Here is a 26,439-nt window from a genome sequence, read left to right on the forward strand (position 1 = left end):
CTTTTGATTTTGTTTTTCCATGATGTCTTGAGGTTCTGTAATACCTTCTACTCAGACATGGATCTGAAATCTATTTCAAAAAGCCATTTTCACACATTGATTCTGGCTCGTATTTCCTCTAAGCAGAGTCTCCAAATCCAAGAAAAGGGGAAAAAGTAAGAAAGAGAAAGAAAGAAAGGTAGGGGGATGGGAAGAAAGGAAGGAAGGAGGGGTAGAAGGTCAGAAAAGGGTGAGAAGAAAGGAAGAGAAGAGGGAGGGAAGAGAGGAAGCTAAGACCGGAAGGAGGGAAATGAGAAAAGTAGAGATAAAGACAATAAACCACCACTTATTAGACATGAATAAGTGTACAATGTCCCAGAAATTTTGTTAAGTACTTTGCCTGCATCATTGATTTCAATCCTAACTTGGAATGTGTAAGATTATGGCAGTTATGTACGTTACCCAGAGTCACACAACCACTAGTTGGCAAATCTAGAATCCAAATCCAGGTCTATTGACTTCACATTAGGTATATAATCATTACACCCTTTAATCTTTCCTGCAAAGATTAACTAACTTAATCTTTCTTTTTTATTGTGTTATTTCCCTCTAAAAAGAATGATGATAATCTCCTAGTACCTACTAAGAAAAGACCATTGTGAAGGGAAAGGTGGCAGATGAGGCTGAAGAGGTAGTCAGGAACCAATTTAAGGAGGACACACTTGCCATGCTAAGGAGTTTAGACTTCATCCTGTCGGTAATGGAGCATCATTGAAAGATTTTAAGCAGGAGTAACATCATGGGATTAGAATTATAGTGCCATCTCTCTGGTAGGAAGCCCTATAAAGGGCTGGTACAATCTGGAAACAAAAAGAATAAAGAAAGGCATCTACACCAATCTAAGTAACAAGGTGATAACCGTCTCTCTAAGCCCAATTCAGCGACAATGGAGGAAGAGCGTCAAGTTTTTGCCAGTAGAAGGAGTGAAATCAGCAGGACTCAAAGACTCTTTAGATTTAGAGAGTGAAAGAAAATTAGAAATCATCAGTGACTCACAGATCCCCAGCTTGGTGTCCAGGTAGGGATGAAGAGGCCAACAGCTGAGACAGAGGAACAAGCAAAGAAGCAAACTTGCCGAGAAGATATTCTTTTCTGTTCTCTCACTTTTGCTCATTCACTTCCTTTTGCCATTAATTCTCCAGATATATCTCCTCTTCCTGAAATCCTGCCAAGTGTCCCAGGCCCAGTTCAAATGCCGCCTTCTACAAAAGGACTTCCCTTGATTGTATGAAGGAGAAGTGATACTTCCCTCCACTGAACTCCTAGTAAGTTTGTTGGTATAATTCTTTTGGTAAGTAGTACTTTCTGCCTTGTGTGAGGGTTGTCTACGAATCTTCCAATAGTTTACAAAATCCCTTACAACTGAAACTACACCTATTCTTTGCATTTTGGGATCCTCAATTGATATGTTTGATATGTAAATGCATTCAAATAATTTTAAATGCAATAAATAAAGCCTGGTGTTAGATACTCTTTGAAGAAGGTGGCATCTACCACAAAACTGGAAGCATCTTGGAAACAGACAATTATATTGTAAGGCTTTTATATACTATTGCCTCATAAGCCACAATTCAATTTAGTGCTTATCTCAATGCTAAGCACTAAGTATGAGCCCCATTAATATTTGTGAAAGCACTTTGATGTAGATGGCAGCTCTTCAACTTTATTTTTTTCTTTATCCAATCCCTCCAGGTATTTATCTTTTAAGGATGGCATCTTAGCAATGAACATGATCTCAGCAGATTTTGTTTATCTAAATGTAGTCATAGCCTCCTTCACTCAGATGCACAGTTATCTTCTTGCCAACCTCCTATAGTCCTTGCATTTGTATAAAGACATTTCAGTACTTTTATTTTTTCCCCCATCTTTCATCATATGCTACAGAAAATTCTATCTTCTGCCTAATTTTTTTGAAAAGCTGCTAGCTTGCCAGTTTTGGCAGAGCAAACTAGGAAACAGAGTCTGGCAACAAAAAGGCACCAAGCAGCAGACAAAACTCAAGGTTTGCAAAGTAGTAGTGATGCTCTTCAACCTGTTGTATTGGGTGTGAAGTTAGATCCTATCAATGTCATACTCACCCCCAGAGCAAATGTCCCCTTGTGACAACTACATGCTGTGCTTCAAGCCAAACGATAGAATAAAATTTCCAACAATTATGTTTTTGGAGCAGAATCTCTCCACAAGTATCAACATGTTATTGATTGGCCTTTAGCTACTTCCAAAGTGTCTCTGGTAACAAGTGGCCACAATCAGCTTAAAAAGCAGATGCTATAGGATGATTGGAAGTAAAATAAGCATTCACTAGGGTGATATTAGAAATCTTCCAGGGTATAGCATAACACAATATAAAATGGGGAAAACAGGCATGAACCACTCAGATTATAATAGTAGGGGATGCAAAAGACCATGTCTTTCTTTTATCCTTCTTTCCTTCCTCTCTGCCCCCTTCCCTCCTCCTTTCCTTCCTTTCTTTCTTCCTTTCCTCACCCACCAGCCTCACTCATTTATTCCACAGTTGTTTTATTGAACACCTATCAATTCTATGCCAGAAACTGTGTTTAGAACTGAAAATTCAGTGGTGACCAAGTCAGAAAACGATGAGGAAGAAGGTGAAAGTGATTCCATTCCTTTAGAGATCATAAAGCCAACAGAACTCAGGGAGAGCCTCAAAAAGCTGTGCCATCCTCAGCTGGGTTCTGTAATTAGCAGATGGCACCTATTTACACACATCCCTTAGACTTACATCCCTCTATATATGCATAAAAGGAATAATCCAAGATAAGGTAACTCCATTTCAGAAAAAGAAGCAAAATGATCTGTGGGCAATAAGAGCCCCTATGCAGGGGCTTTTACCTAAAAACCTGATTTTGTGTTTGGAAACAACTGCTCTTTAGAACATTTAGGAAGCTGTGACTCTTGCCAAGAGATTTAATGGGGGTAAATTTCTCTTACAAGAGCTTTAAAAAAGAGATGAATTGACCTTAGAGTGAGCTTCAATCATGATGATTCAATAAAGTAGGAGGAATGGGGAAGAAATTGACCTATTCTGCTTGGAAGGGAGATGTGGATATGCCGCCTGTATGTAGTGCGCGTGTGTGTGTGTGTGTGTGTGTGTGCAGATATCAGCGGGTCTTGAGCAGCATCCTAAGATTACATTTATTGGAAAAACAATTCCATAATATGTCAACAGTGATCAAAAGGAAAAAGGTTTGAACACTTTCTTTTAAACAAAGTGAAGCAGATGTCTCTGAAAGTCTAAGAAGACTTTCAGACTCATTAAATGCCAATGTCATCATGAATGTTTGCAAGAGAAGTATGAAGATATAGTATAATTCCACTCTCAACAGACCATACTTTGAAAATTGATATGACACACTATCTATATTTTAAAAACTGCAGTTCAGGGAGGTTAAGTAACTCGTCCAAAGCCACCAGCCAGCTCTTTTGATCTTGGTCTGTTGTTCTTCTCATTGCCTCAAAATGGTCACCAAATTGCTAACTGGTTCTCTGTTTTGGATGATAGCCCCCCTTCTCCTGTTTTCGTCTCTATGCTTTATCAAAAAAGAAAATCTAATGTTCCCATACTTGCCCTACTTTGAGATGGCCCCAACTATAAAAGAAAAGACATATTACATATTTTCAGAAGTAGGATGTTAAATTCTTCGACATAAGTCTCAAATGCATCTTCCTCTGAAGAAAAAGGTTAATATAAAACCTTCTATGACAGACCAACCCAGGGAAGGCTCCCTGTGTCTTCACAGCTTTGCTTTGGGGAACTTATCAGTATAAGATGTGTGTGCACATGTGCACGTGTGTGTACGTGTGTGGTGGTGGCTTTTCCATTGGCATATTTTGACTCCACATACCCATGTCTGAGATCATTTCCAAGAGCTATAGATTTATTCCATTTATTCAATCAATCATGCATTCACTTACTGATGCATCTAACCAAAATTCACTGAGCCCTAACTCTCAGTGCAGAGGGCTTGATCCCAGCCTGCGGCTCCACCATATCCCTTCCCCGAGTGTGTGTGTTTATGTGGTAGGAACTCCAACTGAGAGATTTCTTCCTAGAACGCCAGATCCTGTTTCTACAGTTACTCTGAGCTAACTGCTCAAGTATGCTTGTCTTAGTGCTGAGATCCACTCAATATGTTGTCATTTAGCCAAACAGGGAAGCCCTCTGTAAAGTCACCTCACTGGCTTCCCCGAGGCAAATGCAGAGTGCCCCGCCCTCCCCTCATAGGGGAGCGGAGGAGAAATTTGCTACAGAGCACAGAAGTAAGGGCAATCAGTGCCTGCGTACATGTAACTGAGCCATGCAAATGTGATAGAGTGCAGGAAATCTAATCAAAAAATCTATGCTTGGTAAGGACTTTAGTTAATTGGCTCTTCAAACTGGTTCCCATTTGAAATCTACACTAGCAAACACTAGATTGACTAGAAGAACCTATCTCCAATTCTTCCCTGACCACTCTACCTCATATTGTTGTCCCATGCCCCACCTTATTACTCTATCACATTATCTGTTTACTTTGTATTATTTCTCCTCCTCAGTCATCTTTTTTTTTCTTTGTTTCCTTTTTATCTCTCATTCTCCAGAGTTTATATTGTTTTAGTGTAGAAATTTCACTTGTCTTATTTCTTGCTTTATCCCCAGCATTTAGAACTTTACCAGCACATAGTAGCCAATCAATAATACTCATTGAATGGATGAATGGATGAATGAATGGATGAAGAAACTAAAGCCCTCTTTTATTCCTCTACCTCATCTTAACATCTCTAATAAACTATTTTTTTTCTTTTGCTTCCTACTTCAATTGCTGAGATATTTAGTTGAAACTAAATAGTCCAAAAGTTACTTCAAATTCCTCTGGTGCTAATTATAAATTCCAAATATATGTATATTTATTATACGCAATTAAGCCTAATTCATTAATTAATTGAATTGTCTAATCCGTAAAACTGCCACCAGCTTATTTCAAACACCTCAAAAAAGGAAGTATACATTATATGTTAAAAAAAAAAAAAGAAGAAGATAGCAGGAGGGGAAGAATGAAGGGGGGGAAATTGGAGGGGGAGATGAACCATGAGCGACTATGGACTCTGAGAAACAAACTGAGGGTTCTAGAGGGGAGTGGGGTGGGGGGATGGGTCAGCCTGGTGATGGGTATTAAAGAGGGCACGTTCTGTGTGGAGCACTGGGTGTTACACGCAAACAATGAATCATGGAACACTACATCAAAAACTAATGATGTAATGTATGGTTACTAACATAACATAATAAAATAAAATTAATAAAAAAAGGAAGTATTCAATGTGAGTAAATACCAAAATATCATTATACATATGAGAGTCCTACTTTCTTTTTTATCAGAAATCTTCCCCAATCCTAAATTCTTTCAGGCACCAGGCCAGGCGTTCCTTGTGAATTTGACTAGTTGACCCCATAAACACATAGTTTGCTGGCTACATCTCTTCACAAAAGATTACTATTTCTAAAAATTTATCTCTGTAGGTTTGGGTTGCTCTTTTATGGATAACAATCAGTTATCTCTGAAAAGAAAGTGTGCATGTTGTACATATCTTCACCAGCAACGAAGTAAGGTCTCTAGAAGTAATCTCTGCCTCCTTGAGAAGCAGGGGCCACTTCCAAAACAATAACCAAGCACAGAGTCTTTGATCACCAGGCACCTGTTCATTTCCTTTCTCCACAGTCTACATCAAGTCAGCCACAAAGCCCATTATGAATGCAGTTTTGAGTTTGTCTGGATGAAGTGGATAGTAATTAGTTCCTTTTACATTTGGTAATTTTGTTAACACAACTCAGTAGGTGTCTTGTTAATTTGTTCATTACTAGGTGGATGAAAATGTGCATCTCTTCTGTGAATACCAATTATTCCTAAATGAGGTAATTTCACCAAGACAGTGAAATTTCCTCATTCTTCCCTGGTTTAAGAATATCACTGCCAAGAATGAACAATTTGAAACAAAGAAAGCTGTGGGAGGTAGAAATGGTGCTCTTGCATGAAAAAGGGGGGTATACCTTATTATTTTGCAATATTAAAAGGAAGCCCATTTTCAGGGTGAATAGGAAGTGAGGAGAAAGAGGCAGAACATTCCTGTGATGGCAGTGTTGCCTCAGCCTCTGGTGTGGCCCTGGATCTTCAGTTGCTCTTTGCAGAAACTAAAGGGCCATGTCACTGTGGAGATATAATAAGGATACGTGGTCATCTCATCATTTCTGGGCAACTCCAGGTTTCTCACCACCAGCAAAACAGGAAAATCAGTTACAAGATCTTCAAAGGCGTTTTCAAATCCTACTCCTATCTCCTGCTCAACAACACTTCTTCTTTCTCAATCAAAGCAGTTACATAACTCTCGGTTTTCAGGTAATTGAATTTGGGGGGGGGCGCCAGGGGACAGAAACTAGATGTCATGGCAATATTATCTGTAAGGCCAACGAGTTGAATAAGTGCCTCTCTAGGCTGAACATGGTAGGGAAGGAAAGGATTCAAATTCCCCAAGAACAGAAACTGTTTCTTCTGGCATTTATATCCCTGGACGTTCCTAGAACACAGCAAATAAATGTGAAGGTCCCCATTTCCTCCTAAACAGGTCCTATTGTTTCCCCCCTGTTCATATACATACTCTCTGTGTTGAAAGGCCAGCAAAAATTGAGGTCTGCCCATTCATCAATTGAGTTGATACACAGTGCAAAATGGAAGGGCTGGGCTGCTCTTCCCTGAGAGCCCCAGTAACTTCTCCCCTGTCCTTATTCTCAAACACAGAGGACAGGAAAACCCATCAGTGAGCTTTCAGGACATCTTTGGAGTGACCCACTAGAGAAATGGGGAGATGTAGTGGTCCGGGGAGCACATAAGCTGCCTACTGCTCATCTCTGTTCCCCTTCCCTGCCTCGGATGCTCTCAAAGAACTTCCCCGTTATCAACTATAGCGTTTTTTCTAATCCCCTTCTCCTTAAGCCAGTATCTGAGATACTCTTTGTTCTTGGGGGACTGAGAGTGGAGTTAGGGTTTATCTCAACATCGTGTTCTTTGTCTTAAGGAGGAAAGATTATTGTCTTACCAGGCTTTCTCATTTCCTTGCAGTTAGAATTACTCTTTCGGCTACCTTCACTTCAATCAGAGAATAGAAGGGGACATTGACAATATATCCTATTCACCATAGATGAATCACTAAGTGATTAACGTAGTGTCTGATATACAGTAGTTGCACATTGAATACTGTTATATATATATTATATATATATAATAACCAATAATATATATATATTATATATATATATAATAACCAATAATTCTTGGGTGACCAAAGCATTACCTTAAGTGTTATACGTACCTTAACACATTTAATCCTCAAAATAACTATAAGAAATAGGAAACATTATCCCACTGAAGGATGAGAAAACTGAGGCACAATCAAGTAATGTGTCCAAGATCAAACTGTGTATGTGGCAGCACGATGAATATCTGTTCCCTCTATTACCACAAACTCCCAGAGACCAGGCGTTATGTCCTCTTCATTCCGGTTCCCCCACAATGTCTAGTACAGAGCCCTGCCTTCAAGCAGTGCAGTGTGACTGTTAAGAACTCAGAACTTTGAGTGAGACTATCTGCATCTGAATGCTGACTCCATCACTTGCTGGCTGTGTGTCATCACTTAACACTTCTGAGTGCCAATTTCCTCCCCTTAAAGGGGAGATAACCAACCACAGCCCTGTCCTTCAGCATTATGCAAGACTCACACTTAGCACAGGGCATGCTCTACAGTAGTCATTCAGTAGGTGTTAGCTATCATATCTCGATGGCCAACCTGGAGCACAGCACAAGAGAGCCCAGTAACTATTCGCTGGGCAAATGAAAGAATGAGTGAATGGATGAATGAGCATGAAATGCCTGCATTCTGTTGTTTTCTTCCTGGGCCCTAAGCCCAGAGCTCTGCTCACCAACTCTAGTGCTCACACAGCATGGTTGCCAGCTCATGGATCCTGCTCATCTGTTCACACCTTAAAAGTAGTAGAGCGAACATTGAGCAGGAGGTGTCTTACTCCACCGGGCACTGCTAAAAGCAGGACTGATACAATCTGCGCTTTTTCAGTCTCAAACCTATGGGGAGCCTCCTGGGCTTAAACATGGAATGGGGACACATAAGGGGGGAAAGAGTCCAGATTGAACTCTTTACAATGTCATACGCCACAGATGTAGGAAATCTGCTGAGCCCAATGAAACGGGGACACCTGAGTTAAAGACGGGCTCTGGGAGACATCAACTCAGTAAGTTTTCCACGCTGGATGGGAGCCAAGTCCGTGAGAAATTCTGCTGTCATTTCCTTTCACAGCCACTGGCAAATGAGTGTGAAATCTGGTGAGCTGAAGGGACAGGCATGGTGGCAGAGATTTAACAGCAGAGTTAAGTAGATGAGACAGAAATATGCTTCAGGACCCAAGAGACCTGAAATATGGAAGACAAAGACCAGAGGCCAGTCCACCCAGAGGCTGGAACACTTAGTAATTGCACTCCTTTCCAAGGAGAGAAGTAAGTAAGCGAAGTACAGGAGGATCCGGCTGAGATGGACGCCATGTGAGGGCTGCTGGATCCGTTTCTCTTGGGTCCTTTCTTACTTTACTGTACTGGAAGACTGCATCTGGTCCTGAATATAAACACCACTTCTTCAGAGGAGCACATGTAGAATGTAACAAATTAATGCTAACACATTCATTTAATTTCCATTTATTGACCCATTGTTTTTCATTTTGAGTTTTTTTATCCCCAAAAGGGCTGTTTCATCAGACAGGGAAGAAGACTATCAACAAAGGAGGATGTCTTGAGGATGCTTCTTGGTTGACGCAATAGCCCTGCCAAGACCATGAGGAGGCTTTCATACAGATGGTCTCTGAAACAACATGATCCCACCACAGAAGTTGGTTCCCATCCTGCATGGCATCTGGTCCTGAGGGGTAGCAGTGGGGGGTCTTTGTGGTAGGTGAGAAGACCTCTTTTGCAAACTACCATGTGACACGATCCTAAAGGAAATCATCTGTGCTTACCAGGATTAGAACAAAACTTCAAGGGAACTTGGGTTTCCTCACTGTAGATTTAAAGACCTCCAAAGAGGGAAGTCCAGACTTGGAAACAAAACCAATAAAGCCTACTAAAAATTCATAGAGGCTTCTAGCAGGTAAAACCTCTGGGGGGCTTGCCATCAAACTTATTTGCCATGATTATTAATGCCTAAACCATACAATATCCCATCAGGAAATTGTGTGTTAATTTCCCTAGGTTTTGCAGATGAATAAATTGGTGCATAAAGAAGATGAGTGAGTTTGCCGCAGGCCCTACGGTGAGTCATTGCCAACCCAAGAATTACAACGCTGAGCTCCTGACTTGGAGTCTGAGCTCACACCTCCAGGATCAATCTCCTTAGATCCAGCAGACAATGGCTTCAAAAGCTTTTACAGCAATTAAAGGAGGAGCACTGCCTCCTATTAGGACATACCTACCCAGTTCCCTTTTGGACCTTGGCACAGTTGCTGCCAGTGAGCAGGGAGCAGGACACATAATTTAGTGCTTGAAGTCTTCCATGTCCAAGCAGACTTCTTAATGGCAGAAACCACACCTTATAAGGAGAAAAGTCTGGGGATGGGAATTCTCCCTGGCATAGCTTGTAAGGAGGAGAGTATGGGTGTGGGGGAGCAAAGAACCAGGCATCTCATGTGTTTGTTCTTGAACTTGAAACTGACATTAACTGAGTTTAACTAGTATTATGCCATAGCATTGTTCCCAAAGTGTTGACCCATGGCTCTGAGAAAACGTCCTTTTCTTCCTTGCAAATATAGGTCATATATTAAGCAGCACTTAAGGAGATAAAAAGAGTGTTCTGAGTTTTTAGCTTCAAATGATGCCCACAGCCAGGGATATGATGCCAACGGCATTCACAGAGGTTTCACCGAGATCTAGACCAGTCAGGTTCTACAGGGGAAGGCAGGGGGATGATCACAAAGAATAATTCAAATCTAGTACTTGCCTTCACATTGGTTAAAATAAATGAATATGAAAAACTCAGCTATAAAGCAAAGAGAGGAGACCATGCTAATGAAGATCCTATAAACACTACCATGTAGTCCTTTCTTGGCCAGTGGTGGGGATTGGGGTGGGTGGGGGTGGAAGCTGCTCCAGAGTTTAAAGGCTAAATCTGGCAAATTAAATTATTGATACTTTTTTCAGGAAAGAACACTTTTGACTGATCATTCCCTCTAACTCACCTTGTCAACTGTACCTCCAAGTCAAATGGCAAAATCCATTTGTTGAGCACCTACTCTTGTGGCAAGGACTGTACTAGTTAAGTGTTAGAGGGCAGTTTCCATGGCTCTTACCCAACCCTCACCGGATCTGTATGAAGACCTCAGGTGGAAAGCCATTCCCAAAGAGAAAGCGTCGGAGCTGGACTCAGCTGCAGTGGGCATGCCCTATTCTTAGAAAGGGTTCTTGACCAGTCTGAAGACAGGGGGCCTCTTCATAGCAATGTGTATTTGCAAACCTTGCTCTCCCAGCTGTCCAGACAGCACTCTAATCTTTGATCGAGTCAGTTCCAGCACCAGCAGGGTTTCAGGGAGGGACAGAGACTTCATATCATACCACAAACAAGGTTGTTTTTTTCTTTATAAGAAAACCTAACTTCTCACCATCACGCCAATACTAACTTACTCTGAGACCCCTAGAAAAGCAACTGTCCTCGAGACTATTTTATGAAACTGCCTAGAACTGCCTTGCTTCTGGGATTTTTAAGTAGACCAGCCAAGTTTAAAAGTTTTATTTCAAAAGGTTTTAAAAGTACTTACATAAGCCGAGATGAGGAGTTTTGATTTGGTATTCACTGGGAATAATTTGGGGGAAGAAATACATGACTCAACTCCAGGTACGCCCCAGGACCACATCACCCTTTGAGCTTTCTGCAGCAGATGGATGCCTTTCTGCTCCGAGGCCTCAGAACCATCCAACAAGGCCTCCGCAATAATAGCCAGGCAAAACTTTATCAAAGGAAGAAGCAAAAAGGCCTGACACATGATGCTGCCAGCATTTCAGCAGCCAGGTTAGCTTTGTTCTAATGCCATTCTGTCAGGTTTAACAAGCAGATATTAAGAAAAGTTTATAGAGAATCGAGATGAAAGGTTGTCGGTGGAGATGAGAGCTGCCAGCAAGCACCTCGAATCACAGCTGGGTGTAGACTCTGCCGCAACTGGCTGAGAGAAAAAGAGGTTGATATGGGAGCAGCTGCTTCCAACCCCTGCTAGAAGCAGGGCTTAATCATCTGGCACCCAAGAGTCTGGAGCTCCACCTGGACAGAAACACAACTGAGAGTGTTCTGGGTGTGAGCCGCATCATTAGATTAGAAACAAGTGATGCACTTGCAGAAATTGGGTCCTTCGCTGGTCCTGACCTGGTCTGACATCTTGTGTCTGGAATGCTTTCACCGAAGCATGGAAGGACGGTGGAAGCAAGAAATAAGGAAGAGGTTCAAGAGGGAGATTAGCAATTTTACTTACGGGCACGGGGTGGGCTTGAGAAAGGAGGGGAACTGGAAAATGAAAAAGGCTTGTGTGTGGCCCCAGGAAAGGGGCATTTTAGAGCAAGGTGATTATGTCCTGGCATGCAGGGCAAGCCGATTTGAGCTCTCTTTTATCAATTTTCAGTCATGCTAAATTCTTCCTGAGTCCACATTCCTTTCCACGGAGTGCTTTTTGAAATGTGGATGAGTCGAGATGCCTCAGAAGGACTGTGTGTCATCAGTACAACGAAGGTCAAGTTTCAATCTCCGTGCAATAATGCTGTAACTCACCCATTTGTGCCCTCTTTTTGCTAAGTCCCATTTCTGCAAATGAAAATCAGTCCGAAAATAATTATTATATTAGTTTATTAAAAAAAAACCTCGGTTTTTCAAAATAATGATTCCTTCTAAATGTGTAGATGTCACTTCTATTTCAGCCATGTATCTTTTTCAATGAAAGCTGTTAATGCCTTCTTTTTGAAAAAAAAGAAAGGAATTATAAATAGCAGCTATTCCATCCAAAATCGTTAAAAAACACTTCCACATATCTGCCAGCAATAATGCAATAATGCTTGCACTGAGTGAGCGAGCACCTTCTATCTCGAATTACAAATGTATTTTTCTTTTATTGAGGTGAAATTCATGTAACATAAAATTAACCATTTCAAAGTGGTATTTAGTGCATTCACAATATTGTGCAACCACACCTCTATCTAGTTCCAAAAGGTTTTTAATCACCCCAAAAGGAAACCCTCTCCCCATTAAACTGTTACTCTCCACACTCCCCCAGCCCCTGGCACCACTGTATTTTAGAAGATTGTTTGTTCATACATCCTTTGTTGTGGCAGAGTAAGTATTTCTATTCCCATTAGAAAACCAGTGATGTTGGGTTAAGGTCTTTCTCAAGATTCGATCACAATTAAGATCTCGGGTCTTGAAACAAATGCTCTCAGAGTTGATGTCTCCACCACTCCAGGAAGGCATTATGTTGTTCCATGCCACTACAGTCAGAAGCCAAGCTTTTGTCAGGCCTTTAAAACAATTACCACTGTTCCTTTGTGTAGGTACTGGGTTTTTCTTCAAAACCCAAAGATAAACCTAAAGTTCATTTCCCTGAGACTTCTTTGAGATCTCCAACTTAGAGGCGAAGAACACAGGTAACCCCAGGGTTAAGCGCTCTTCCATGCAAAAGATTTAAATCGGGTGGACAGACTGAAAATCACAAACCCTGAGCATCCAGTCCAGGCCTCTTCTGCTGCTCTGGGACTCTCACGCATGCACACTGATTTCCATTATAATCCCCCTATTTTTAGTTACACATAACTTTTAAAGAAGTTTCTCTTGGAAAGTGTGAGGGTTTTCAGCAGTTATTTTTGTGATTCCTGAGAAGGAAGACCTAGCTTTTTCCACCTCAGAAATGCCAATTTTTTTTTTTCTTTTTACATCTGACTCAAACAGCTGAATTGTAACATGCCCTAGTTCCTTCTCATGTGGCTCCTCTTCATTCAAGGAGAGCAGTTTTACTTAATCCAAAAGAAAAAAAAAAAACTCATTTAAAAATAATTTTCTCACATGCACAGTGAAAAAAAATATTGTCTAATAGGGTTCATTTACATTGTTACCTGAGGCCATGGAGAGTTGTGCAAAAGCACATTGCATAATTCCTCCGGGCTGTTAGTAGGTGTATTTTTTCCCCTACATAAGTAGAGAAGAGAGCATTCTCAAAGAGATCAGGATGCCAAAAGAAAAAAAATATCTTATAAAAATGCTCATACTGATGCAATGGAGAGGTTTTTCTCTTTCCTCTGTATTTGGATTTCTATTTTTAAAACTCAATTTAAAAAAAAAATCACTGCTGCAAATATCATAAAATATAACAGTACTGATAAGACCTACTCTACACTGAAAAATCCTGGGTATGTGTATTTTGTAAAGATGTCTACCTCTGAGTTCTCCCCTTTCCCATTTCAACTCAGAGATTCCCAGTATTACCCTTGAATAAAGATGCCAGAGAATATTCTTCCCAGTGATGAAGAGAGGGCCCTGATGCTGTGGCTAATTGGGAGTTCATTCATTCAACAATTATTTTTAGCACTTACTCAATTATTCCTCTTACTTCTCAAAATTTCCCGTGGAGAAGCTGTACCTGGCCTTTCCCAAACCAGAAAACACCATCAATACTTCAGCAATAGCAAAAAGGGATTATTCCATAGGTTTAAAGATTGATTAACCCATACTGAGGTCCCAGTAGAATTATGGAACTCTATGACCGTTAATTCATTTGTGCAAAAATGCAGTACGTCTGAAGCCCAACATTGCAAGTTCTAGCCCTATTTACACATATCAGTTTTTAAAATATTCCTTCACAGAGTCACTGCATGCACCCACAGACCTACCTTCTACTCTGATACTCATGTCTCGGTGGCCACAGGGCAGTTGTGAGCCAGAGCGGGAAGACAAGCATTGATCCATCTATTCACAGATCCACCATGCACTTGTTGGTTGGGAGACCCACAGTACTTTCTTATACCAAAGACAAAAGTCTTGTTAGCATTAGAGTAATAAGGAAAAAGAGAAAATTGGAATGCAAGGAGACCTACTAAGTAGGTTAATACTCAAGTATTAACCAATATCTCTTCATCATGTACAATTCAAAAACTCCAATGCCTGCATCAACTCTTATGATTTATAATAATCCTAGGGAGGTCACAGGTAAGCATTATTATCCTCAGTTTTTCTGGGGAGAGATTTAAATGAACTTCCCCTGCCCTAATTACCGAGGTGGTACAAGGCAGAGCATAAACTTGAACCCAAATCTTCTGAGTGTCCATATTTGTGTTCTTTACCTCGATCCTGATCTATTGCCTTTAAAAAATAATGTCAAGTCACTCGTTGCATTCGTTCCATAAACATTTATTGAGCAGCCGTGAATACTCTCGGTGCTGTGCTAGGCAACATGATTCTGTGAGAGGCAAGTGAGACCCAGTCCTTAAATCAAGCAAATGTGTCAAGTACACAAAAAACCCAGAGAAGAGCATCATGGTTACCACAGAAGAAGCCCCAAATTTAGTGGTGGATCAGAGAAGGGAAAGACTATGACTATGAGGAGAACGTCTCAGAGGAAACGGATCAGATCTGCTCAGTCACTAAGGGGCAAGTGAAGATAAGAGAGAGGGACACAGTGATAGGAAATGAACAGCAGATTCAGGGTCATGCAAGATGCTTGTTGCTGGTGAAAACATTAACTGCTATGAGTGTCTTGCTCACTGCTGATCTCTAGAACCTTCTCCAGGAGTGTCACCCTCTCCTGAAGCAAAGCAAGGTTGTGTCATCTCTAAATCAGCCTTTTGAATTATCTGCATCCTTAAATATTAGTGTATTTCTCATAGAACTGACTGCTCACAATTGAAAATTTGGTGTTTTCTTGGTGTATTCAAGTGTGATGTGGGCGAAGCAGGGAATCCAGGATCATTCATGTTGTTAACTGATCGTAAACATATTAAATGTGCCAAATACATATAGAGACTTAACAGGGTAAAGACAGAGACAAGCTTATGTTTTCTCCATGTGAGGTGGAGCAGAGTAGAGAAAACTGCCTGTCTCTTCTCTAGACAGTTTTGGCAGCTGACAGACCACCTTCAAGAACTTTTATCATGGGATGAGAACAAATGCGCAACTGCACCACAGGATGGTGTGGTAGCGGCCATCCTGCAGTGAGACACACCTGCTTGAATATGCCAGGTATCGATCCTGGCATGGAAGGGGGAGCTGATCTGGGAACCTCGACGTGGAGGTATGACTCGCAAAACCTGGCAGTGAACGTGAGGAGGGAAGGAGACAGGGACACACACCGAACCAAGAGGACATGTCAAAGTCTCCAGTGTGAGTGAAGGTCAGTCCTGAGGGGAGACTGAGGCCCCTAGGGAAGCCCCTACAGTTTGGTCTGTCTTTAGGGCCATTCATTCAGTCATGCCAACTTTCATCCATTCGTCCTTCTTTACCCCCTTCCTTCTCTACTTGTTTTGATATGGTTTCTGTTCACAAAGTAGACATGTAAGGTCCCCGGGCATGGACTCTTCTTTCAAACAAGAATCCAATTACAAATACATAGCATATTTTTTAGTTCAAGGAATTCTCTAAAAACCTCATCTCTTTTCCCTTCACCTAAAAAGAGCAAAGTCTTTGCCCAGTGTGTCCTTTCAGGATAAACTTTGATGAGATTTCATCAAAAGGGGGAAAGTACTGCCAATCAACCTGGAAATCAGCATGTCACTGCCGTCACCATGAGCCGAGGACACGGAGCTTGTAACAGCAGACAGGGTGGCCGAACTGCTGAAGCACTGATTTAGGAGGTGCAAAAGACAAGGTTTTTCCTGCAAGTTTCCAGACTGCGGCCTGACCAGCCTGCCTGCCGTTCATCTGCCACACCCACTATGAAGTGGCACATGTAAACACACACAGGCAGAGTCCTGAGAAAACCATAACATAGGAGTCATTTAGCAAGAAGGCAGCCCTTGTCCAAGACCCTCATGCCTCAGTTACCCATGTCCAGAGAGACAGAGAGAGAGGTAGAGTGTTACAGGATCAGCCAATCCCCCATTACATTCCATGTGGCGATAGGTTCTGCATGGTGTATGTTGACACACTGGAGTCCCTGAGCTAACATGAAACGTAGCTAGAAATAGCTGAAATTATTATTTTGATAAATAGTATTTCTAAATGTTAAAACTGTAAAGGAACGAGTTATTTTAGGTTCTCTTTGGATGTGTACCCCAATTATGGTCATCGTGTTTAATATGATGGTAAGGGGTGGAGGGGCACCCAAATCTTTGAAAAGTTTTTTTTAAAGCAGGAAACATATGATTTTCTTGACTCATCTCTATTTTTAAACCCCAAAGTACACATTACCCATTTGCTGCAAAGATGAATCACTGTGGACATTTCATTTTCAATGAAAGTTCCTGTATCTAAAACTTAGGATTTGGTTCATCAGCAGAGATAGCACAGTGCTCACAAGCAAAATAAATACCCAAATATAAAAAGGGAAGCAAAGTGTATTTATAAAACTTGAAACAGAGGTTTTACTAGTCTTTAGAAAAGAAAGAGAAAAACCAAAGTAGGAAAGAATAAAAAGAAAGAGAAAATAATTTCCTTTTCTGTCTAGACATCAACAAGTATGCTGAGAACCTATTAAGTATTCAGTATGGCTTTGTTGCCAGAGAGAGAGCTGAGTTCATAGCTTGGCCCCGAGACCTAACAGTTACGTGACCTTGGGCAAATTACTCCTTCTCACTGAACTGCACTTTCCCCAAGGCAATTATATTGCTTATCCCTTTAATGAGGCTTATCTGAGACCATATTAGAATATAAGCTCCAGGAGAACAAGATCTCTTGTCCATTGCTGATTCCTCAGCACCAAGAACCAGACTTGACACGCAGTAATAGTAACAACTGATACTCAGCAGACATTGGTATGTGCCAGATCCCGTTCTAAATGTTTTACACATTTCAACCCATGTAATCCTCACAACCCATGGGATGGGTAATATTATTGTCCCATTTTAAAGGCAAGGAAACTGAAGCACTGAGAGACGATTAAGTAAATTACCCACAGTCACACTAAACAGATGAGCCAGGATTGGAATGCTGCCTCTCAAATATTATATAAGAAGTAGACACTCAATAAATATTTGTAGAATGCATTGATGAAATGGCATATGCAAAGTACCTGGAAAAGTTCAGCCACAATGCTGGCACTCAACAAATAACTAGTTGACTTTCCTTTTATCTTTGTCTTCACCTTTGGAAGAACAGAAGGCATATTATTATGCATGATTTCTGCCTCAGAGATCTGCCATCTTATTGAGGAAATATGAACAAAAAGGACAACCAGAGAATTACATGGGGAAACATTTTAAATTAAATTGTTTGGCACAGACCAGTGGTCTCAACTGGCAGCCATTTTGCTACCCCAGAACATTTTGATTGTCACACGGGGGGCGGGGGGGGGGGGGGGGGGGGGGGGGGGGGGGGCAAGGGGTGTGCTACTGGCATCTAGTGGATAGAAGCCAGAGGTGCAGCTAAACATCCTTCAAAGACACAACAGGCCCCCTTAACAAAGAATCATCCAGCCCAGATATCAACACTACTACAGAGCTTAAGAAACGCTGGCTTAGCCTACAAGGGCTATTAGTCATTTTAAGGTGAGAGACAGAAATGCCCAGAAGCTAGAAGAGTTAGAGCAGACTTTGCTGACATGGTAAGACTTTGTAGGGTGGTATAACTTAAATAGATGTGGAATGGCATGCCGAGAGGGGAGCAAAGCCGCCCCCATCTTTTGGCTGTGTTTCTATATGCACTGGGAAATATCTACACATTCTACATTTCCGTTCGGATAAAGACCAAGACGAACTGGTTAATCCTAGCATTAGTCAGAAAGGTTTGGCCTATGTTCACACTTAGAAAAACAGCAATCACAACCAGAAATTACTGGCATTACAAGTGAATGGGTGACACTTTTATAAACCCAATTCATAAGAAGATACTTCCTTTATTCTTTTTATTCACAGGTTTGGCAAGAGGCTTAACCGGGCACAACGTAGATAACTGATACATGTGTCTTCTCTACTTTGAATAAATCACTTAGCAAGGGCTCCGGCTGGATCCTGAGATGAGATTTAGACATGCCAGATCATGTGTAATCAACAGGTAGGACTGATCACAATACTCGCCTTCCCTAAAAACTTTTTGCATGTGCTCCCCAGGATTCTCCTGAAAAAGGGTATGTCCTAAAGGAGTCTGACCAGACCATCCTGACCCAGAAACAAAGCTTCAGTCTTTGAAAGGAAATGGTGTGTGTTAATGTCCACAATACCTTTCTACCAAATCCAGCCAAAACAAACCCCGCGAAATCACATGTCCCAGGAAGGGGAGACGGTAAAGTTACGAGTACAAACTCTGGGATCAGGTGCCTGGATTACATTCCAGCTCTGCCACTTATTCTCTATATAAACTTGGACAAGCTACTCAACCTTTCTGAGGCTTCATCTATGAAATTTGGTTAATAGTATATAATAATACCATGTAGATTGACAGGAGAATGAATGAATAAATTGACATAAAAGGCTAATTTACAGTGCTTGACACATGGTAAGTACTCAGTAAAGGCCAGCTAATTATTGTTGTTCAGGAAAGAGAGGTATGATAAAGATTAAATGATCTGACGTACCAACACTTCTGTAAAGTATCTCAGCCTAACCTGTATTGACTGAGCTTTCCTTCAACAGACAGTAATACAAAAGATAATCTGTGGTTCTTGCTTATCCCACCACCGGTCACTTCTTATCTTCGGTCCATTTGGGGTGTCTCACAATCCACAAAGGGACTTCTCTGTAACGTCATGCACTGGGCCCCAAGAGGACTTCCAGCAGTTCTTCAGGGCTTCTTTCTGGGTACTGAAACTTCTTGATAAGCGAACGAATGCAAGAGGGCAGTGCTATTAATATGCTATAATACGATCTCATCATATTCACAGATTATTCACAGGGAACTCGGATTATTAATATGATTCATAAAGCTGTGTCTCTTTCTCAAAATTAAATCTGGAGATAGTAAATTATTTGCCCAAGGTCATACTAAAATAAGAGATGGAACTGAGATTCAAATCCCCCTGCTCCAGCTCTGAAGACCAGGCTCTTCCCACTGTTCTATTTAGTCTAGCTGACCACACCCTGGGCTTCAAGAAGTGCCCAATTCCATTAAGACCTATATTCTCTCAATTAACAGAACAAAAATGTGTTAATTATTGTTGTATTCCTGAACACTAACTGGGTGGAGACCACATCCAAAGTAATCAAATGTATTGAGCAGGATGTTTTGGTTACATGTGACAGTAACCCTACTCACACCGGTTCAAGCATAAGAAGGAATGTATATGGGCTTATATACGTAAAAATCCCAAACACTGAACTTGTTTCAGCAGGCACAGCTTGATACAGGTCCTCCGATTATGCAATCATTTTTCTGCCTGTCCCTCCATGGCTGATTTTTGCTTTCTCTATACTGGCATGCTCCTCAGCTAAGTATTCACCGAATGATATAAAAATTTCTGTTTATTCATTCATTCATTTGTCCATTCAAGAAACTTTTAGTAAGTACTAGACATAAAGGGCTACAAAATCTCCAAGTGGGAAGAATGGAGAAATCACTTTGAAGAACAAGTCTTCAGGGGAGATGACACAGTTGATGTTTATCACATAAAGGCAGCATTATCTTTCCTCTGGTTTCAGATGGCAAACTGGAGAGAAGTTACAGAAAGATTGAGAACATAGGCTCCTGGACCCGTGTCAGCAATTTTACCATCACAAGGTGAAGAGCCTGCCTGTGAGTGGGGTCAACAGAGAGGAAAAGAGAAGAGAAATGAAGAAAAAAATCTCCTCATGAAGTCATTTGAGCTCCTAAATCCAGTCACATCAAAAATCAGATCTATTCTTGGGTTTTTCACTAATATGAAATTTTATTTATCTTCCTTTTGTTTAAATAATACATTTGGGCTGGCTGGATTGAGGTTTGTACTTGTAAATAAAAGAATACTGAAGAGTACAAGAACCATATGGATCCCAGTTCCTAGAACAATCCCTGGAACACAGTAAGCACTTAATAAATACGAATGGCACGAATGATCAAATGGTTTAAACAACATAAATGTGTGAATGATCAAATGTTCCAAACAGAGCGTAAACAGTATAGCATAGTCTCGAGAAGGTCCCTCCACCACAAGAAATTCTCAGCCAAATGCTGGGAAAATTTTAAGTCTCAATGTTTTAAAGAGATCTCAAACATCGATAAGAGATTTATAGTCAACTGGGGCACCTGGGTGGCTCAGCCTGTTAAGCCTCTGCTTTGGCTCAGGTCATGATCTTGGGGTCCGGCTGCCTGCTCTGCAGAAGGTCTGCTTCTCCCTCTCCTGCTGCCCCTCCCCCTAATCGTGCATGCTCTCTCTCTCCCCCCCCTCAAATAAATAAATAAAATCTTAAAAAAGAGAGAGAGATTTATAGTCAATGAATTGGGAGGTCCTTTCCAATCCTGGTATTCTATGATTCTGTGTTTTCAGTTCCTATCCAGATGAAATTTGGATAGGTTTGGATTTCACATTTTCTAAAGGAAAGTAGCTTGCCCCATTGGAAAGAATAGCATATTCAGATTTTTCTCCATTCCATCATACTAATCCTTGCTTTAGGAGAGAATTGCCATCCACCAAATAATTGGGTAAGTGATGCAGAAGGACCCATTACTGACATTCAACAGAGAGTTTGCCCCTTTATTTGCTTCTCTTTTAATACTTTGATATATGTCATGGTTTTGTCTAAAACATTCCTGCCTGTTATTTGTGCTTTGGGTATTTATATGCAATAAATAGCCTTCAATATGAAAAAATAGCGATTGTGTGAATGAGAACTACTGAGACAGATGGGCCTACAGCAAACACATTTGGCCTGTTGCAACAAAGAATTTCATCTTTAAGAAACTGCTATATAACTCCTAAGATGTACTGCACTGTGATACAATCCAGACAAAATGGAGGGAATTGGCAGTGATGGATGATGGAATGATTGTTCATCTATTCAATATATGACATTTGCACCCATAGATTTATCTACCATTTGAGGAAGGTAATCAGTTCTATCACCATGTTTAGCATTTGCCTTGCCCTAGTTACCTCCCATGCACAGGTCTACTCCCTCACTCCCAGGTATGTATGATGTTATCATCCTATATGCAAAGTGGGTTTGACATGCTCCATAAGCTGCACATGAAAAGGAAAGCAAATATAGTAACCTGGATGGAATCTTAACGTTGATGTTGTATACAATTAATCTGCTGGTGTTTTTTTTATTATTATTATGGATTTGGATGTGACAAAGAATTTTGAGATTGACGTGAATGGATATAAGACAGAACTCCTTTATGAGACTCATAGTAATCCATGTAGTACCTGTGGATCTTGCCATTAACTACATTATAGTAAAAAAAGAATTATTTAATAACATTTTTATTTTATTTTTGCCCTACATGCAAATTGCTTCACTGTATGGTTCCCAGAAGACAACCATGTTTTATCATGGGAAACTGTGGCATTTAGAGTGCTATAATTAATAAGGCTGAGATTTGATTTCCTGTATCAATTTCAAACAAACTTGAACCCATCTCTTTGGAGAAAACAATCGTCTAATAGGAATCTCCTATAGAAGGATGGTGCCAGGGTCTCTCAAAAGAATGCAGATCAATCAAAGCAGTCAATAAATACATATCGACTCCCTATATCCTCAACAATTAACACACAGAGAAGGAAGTTTCAAAGAGAAAAATGCACATGGGTAAATAAGGAAGCCTTTATGAGTCATAAGGAAGATGCAAAAATTAAGTAAATCTGTTTTCTGTAGGTGGAGCTACTTGTTAACAACCCGCTTCCTCAGAATACTGAGAACAAAGAGAAATTCTTATAAAAATCTGGGGAGAAAATCATCAGCCAAGCACTTTGTTTTGAGTGCTCCCTATGTTCTAGGCATGTGAGATATGAAGATGATTAAGACATTGCTGTTTCCTAAAATTAGGTCACAAAGAGGGAAGGCAAAATAATACACCAACATATGATAAGTTGATCTGACAATGTTAGGCACTGTTATCTGAAAATGACATACATGAGATTAGGATTCAGACTGGCTCTGGATTTTTCCATAGCAACACAGGAGAGAAGTGATTAAAATCCCCAAGGTGATGGTGAATGGCAGTGTCAGGATTGGTGGCCACACATGATGTAGAAGGCATCCAGGCCTGACTGTAGCAAAGCAGAAGGCTCTTGGCTAGTACTTGCCAGTGCTAATCAAAGTGTGGTATGGGGATGGACATCAGCACCACCTGAGAACTAGTTCCAAATGAAAGTTCTCCAGTGCTACCTCAGAATACATGAATCTTTGAGGTTGGGGCCAAGGAATCTGTATTGTAATGAGTCCTCCAAGTAATTCTGATGACTGTGCAAGCTTGAGAACTACTGCTCTGGGTGATACTTCCTTAGGGAGATAAAATTGATGGAACATCTGATGCATGTGAACAACTTATGGAGATAATCAGACAATTGCTAAAGACGTTGAGGATGAATTAGAGATAAGTACAATGTAAAGGAAATTAAGAAAAGGATAACAAAAGGAAATCCTTCAATCCAGGGAAAACAAAATGTTATACATCAATGGTTAAGTAACCATGGTTTACTGTATAATTCAGATGTGAATCACACACATAGCCATAATCATGTAAACGGTAAATATTGATGTAAACAAAATTACAATGTAACTATGCTGGGAGGCATGGCAGGTTGTTATGTGTGGCAGTTGGGTGGGAGGAAAACATGGAACCTCTATCATCTGCAACAGGACGTCCTTTGGTAGCACCTGAATTTAAAAATCAATTAGGAGCAATATATATCCATGTTATTTAGAGATTTTGAAGTTAATACTAAGAGAATCAACTGAAGGAGATGAAAATGATTGGCTTTCAGACAGGGGAATAGAGGAGCTGAAGTTTTTTCATAGTAAATCTTGCAGAATAAGTTGACTTTTTATAGTTTGTGCATGTTTAACTTGGATAAAAAGTAAAATCAAAACAAACAAAATTAAACATTCTCTCTCCTATTAGAAGACACTCTCCCAGTTCTTTGATAATCATGATCTCTTCTCTTACAGCACTTACTATCTAATCTAGGGTCAGTAAATTTATAGACCTACACTCCTGTTTTCACAAATAAAATTTTATTAGAACGTAGTCACGGTCTTTACCTTACATATTGTCTATAGATTTTTTTTCATGCTATAACAGCAAACTTGAATAATTCTGATAGGCCATATAGCCTGCAATGCTTAAAATATTTACTATCTGGCCCTGTACAGAAAAAGTTTGCCAACCCCCGATCTAAATGGGTACATTTAGCACCTAAAACAATAGTTGAATTTCTGTATTTTGTTTTCTCTACCAGAAAGCACTCAATTCTCACAACAAACATGCTGGTTAGGTAGTATTATATCACCAATGGAAAAAGGCTCAAAATTTAGGAAAACAGACCAAGGTCAAATAGCCTTGGTGGGAGCTAGGTTTCAAGCTGAGCTCTGTCTGAAACCAAAGCTCATATTCTTTCCACTAGCATGGTGGCTGGTGTCTAATCAGCTTTTTGTATAAGCATGGCTTGCTTTTCCTAGATATGAGCTCTATTTAGGGAAAGAACCATGTCTTAATCATCTGCATATCCCCTGTGCTTGGAACACAGAAAGCACTCAGAACAAAGTTCTTGATAAATTATAATGAAGATGAAAGCAAAAGGACCATTCATAATTCTCAAAGCAAATTCCATGTATTGAATGCAACTGTAGTGATACTGATTATTCTATTTTCCAGAGGACTAAAATATGCCCTGAGCTGTTTTTTAGTTAAAGCTTTCAGAATAAATAAAGCATTACTGTCTGGAAGAAGTCACACATGAAGGTATCAATGATGCTCATTCATCTTCTTGTGGTAAAGCTCAGGTTTCCTGTTTTGCATTTGTCTCAATCTAGACTGGAAGCTCTCAGAGGCAGAGGTTTCATGTTTATGTGCCCAGGAAATTCTGGGCACCTGTGTTGTTCCATGACTAATTGCTAAAAATAAATGAGTAATAATGCATTGTTGGTGTGAGGTTTGCTTCATGTCCTGAAATGTATTATGAAAATACTGATTATGAACTTTCTTTAACCAACTGAGTCTTCCAAAAGCAGAAACCTGGTGAGAATTACTCAAGGGAAAATGACATTATTGTTTTGATTGGATAATTTCTTATGACTGATATATAACTAGCTATGTACACTGTCAACACTGACTTGAGTAAAAGCAACGCTGTTTTTCTTTAAAGTGAATAGGATTATTGAAAAGAAGAATTCATGGCTTGGAAGGAAGCATAGAGTACATCTATTCTCACCATCTACCCCCATTACAACATTTCCTAGCTGCCATCCAGCTTGTACTTGAAAACCTTGCCGAAAGAGAAATCTCCTACCTGCCAAGGGGGTCAATTCTCACTCACTTCACTTCATTTGTTCAGTTATTCAAACATTTTAAAGTATACCTTCGATGTTAGAATAGGTTTAGACTCTAAGTTATTTGCTTATGTAAGGTTGAAAACTGATACTTCCTCAAAGCTCATGAGTCTAATCCATCCTCTCTATGTCATCCTTCGAGTATTTTCAGGGAATGCCATCTTACTTGGGCAGTCTTACTTCTGCCCTAAACATCTCCGATTCCTGAATCCACCACTCATATGACATGATTTTATGTCTTCTGCTTCTCCACTCTAGTTTGTTTATACTCCTCCCAGAATGGCATCACCAAAATTATTGCTCTAAATGTGATCTGAGCGGTTAAAAGAAAGCCTAGCTCCTGTCTTTCCCTTTATCCATTATATTTGTTAATACAAACTTAATGCGCATCCATGTTTTAGGCAGTAAAATACTAACATTTGCCCCTATTAAACTAATCACTAAATCTAAGGTCCTTAAATCTTATTCAAGTGGACTGCTTCTATATCACATTCCTCCCATCCTGTATTTATGGGGTTGGTTTTAGGAACCTAATCTCATTGTATGTAAATATATTAACCTCACCTTGCTATATTAACTCCAGTTAATTGTTTAATTTTTAAAAATTAGTGACATTCTGGGCTACAGAGATGATAGACAATGTTTTTGCCCTTCAGGAACTCAGAGTCAGGTGATAATGATGAATAATTTAATAAAAAATTATAAAACAGGATAAGTGCTGTGGTTGGCATAAATGCATAGTACACTGATAACATACTTAAGGGATGCACAAACTTTTGCCATTGTTGTTGCTGTTATTATGGAAATCTGTAAAGGAGAAAAATAAAAAGACAAGACTATGAAGACTCCCCAAAAGAGGTGATATTTAATGTGTGCCTTGAGTAGAAATTAACCAGGCTAAGAACGGATAAAGAATGTTCTAGATTATACTGTTCAACACATTATCCACTAACCATGTGATGACTGAGCACTTGAAATTTATCCTGTACAAGTTGAAATGTGTTCTAAGTATAAATTTTGAAGATTTAGTAACAAAAGAATTTAAATGTCTCATTCATAATTTTTATATTGGTTCTATGTTGCTATCATATTTTGGATATATTTGGATTAAAGTATATTATTATAATTAATTTTTAATTAAGTTTCTAATCTTTTTTTAACATAACTACTAGAAAATGTGAAATTACTTACATAGGTTGCATTATATTTCTATTGGACAGTATTGCTCTAAAATGTAAGAATATGCAGAGAGATATAAACAACAAGAAATTTGGTGAAGTGGGACTTTCTTGATCCCAATTCTGGATTCAGTTATTTATCCAATTTATCAACCAATTTGGATAAATATACATATTATATTTTCAACTATATAATTTAATTTTTGATACTACAGAGTGTTAAAACCTAAAACACTGATTGCCTTCTTCAGGACTGACATCAATCTTTCAGATAAAGTCCACCCAGGTACTGCTATTCAATCCATATCTCTCCATATTGCTCACAAAGTTTTCTCTCCAAAACAGGAATCACTTCCAAAACCTATCAGCCTTTCTGATAAATGATGCTTCAGTGTGTTCCACTGCTTCTCAGAAGATTGCTCATGAGACCAATACCCAAGTACACACAGGGGTGATCAGCTTGGTAGGACAGTGTTAGATTGGTTTTCTTTCCTTCCTTCCTTCCTTCCTTCCTTCCTTCCTTCCTTCCTTCCTTC

At 39.9% G+C, this 26,439-nt stretch overlaps 1 long non-coding RNA gene across 2 annotated transcripts in view; it reads right to left on the minus strand.

The window, feature by feature from the left end:
* Positions 1 to 6,111: 6,111 nt before the first annotated feature.
* Positions 6,112 to 26,439, minus strand: part of LOC141372757 (uncharacterized) — a 191,407-nt gene continuing 171,079 nt past the window's right edge. For both annotated transcript variants that reach the window (XR_012378158.1, XR_012378157.1), the window contains one exon: positions 6,112 to 6,242. This is a non-coding gene — a long non-coding RNA (uncharacterized lncRNA). The remainder of the gene's footprint in view (positions 6,243 to 26,439) is intronic.

This window comes from Callorhinus ursinus, unplaced genomic scaffold (genome assembly GCF_003265705.2).
Source record: "Callorhinus ursinus isolate GAN/ISIS: 27379988/994484 unplaced genomic scaffold, GSC_fseal_2.0 scaffold5, whole genome shotgun sequence".
NCBI lineage: Eukaryota > Metazoa > Chordata > Mammalia > Carnivora > Otariidae > Callorhinus > Callorhinus ursinus.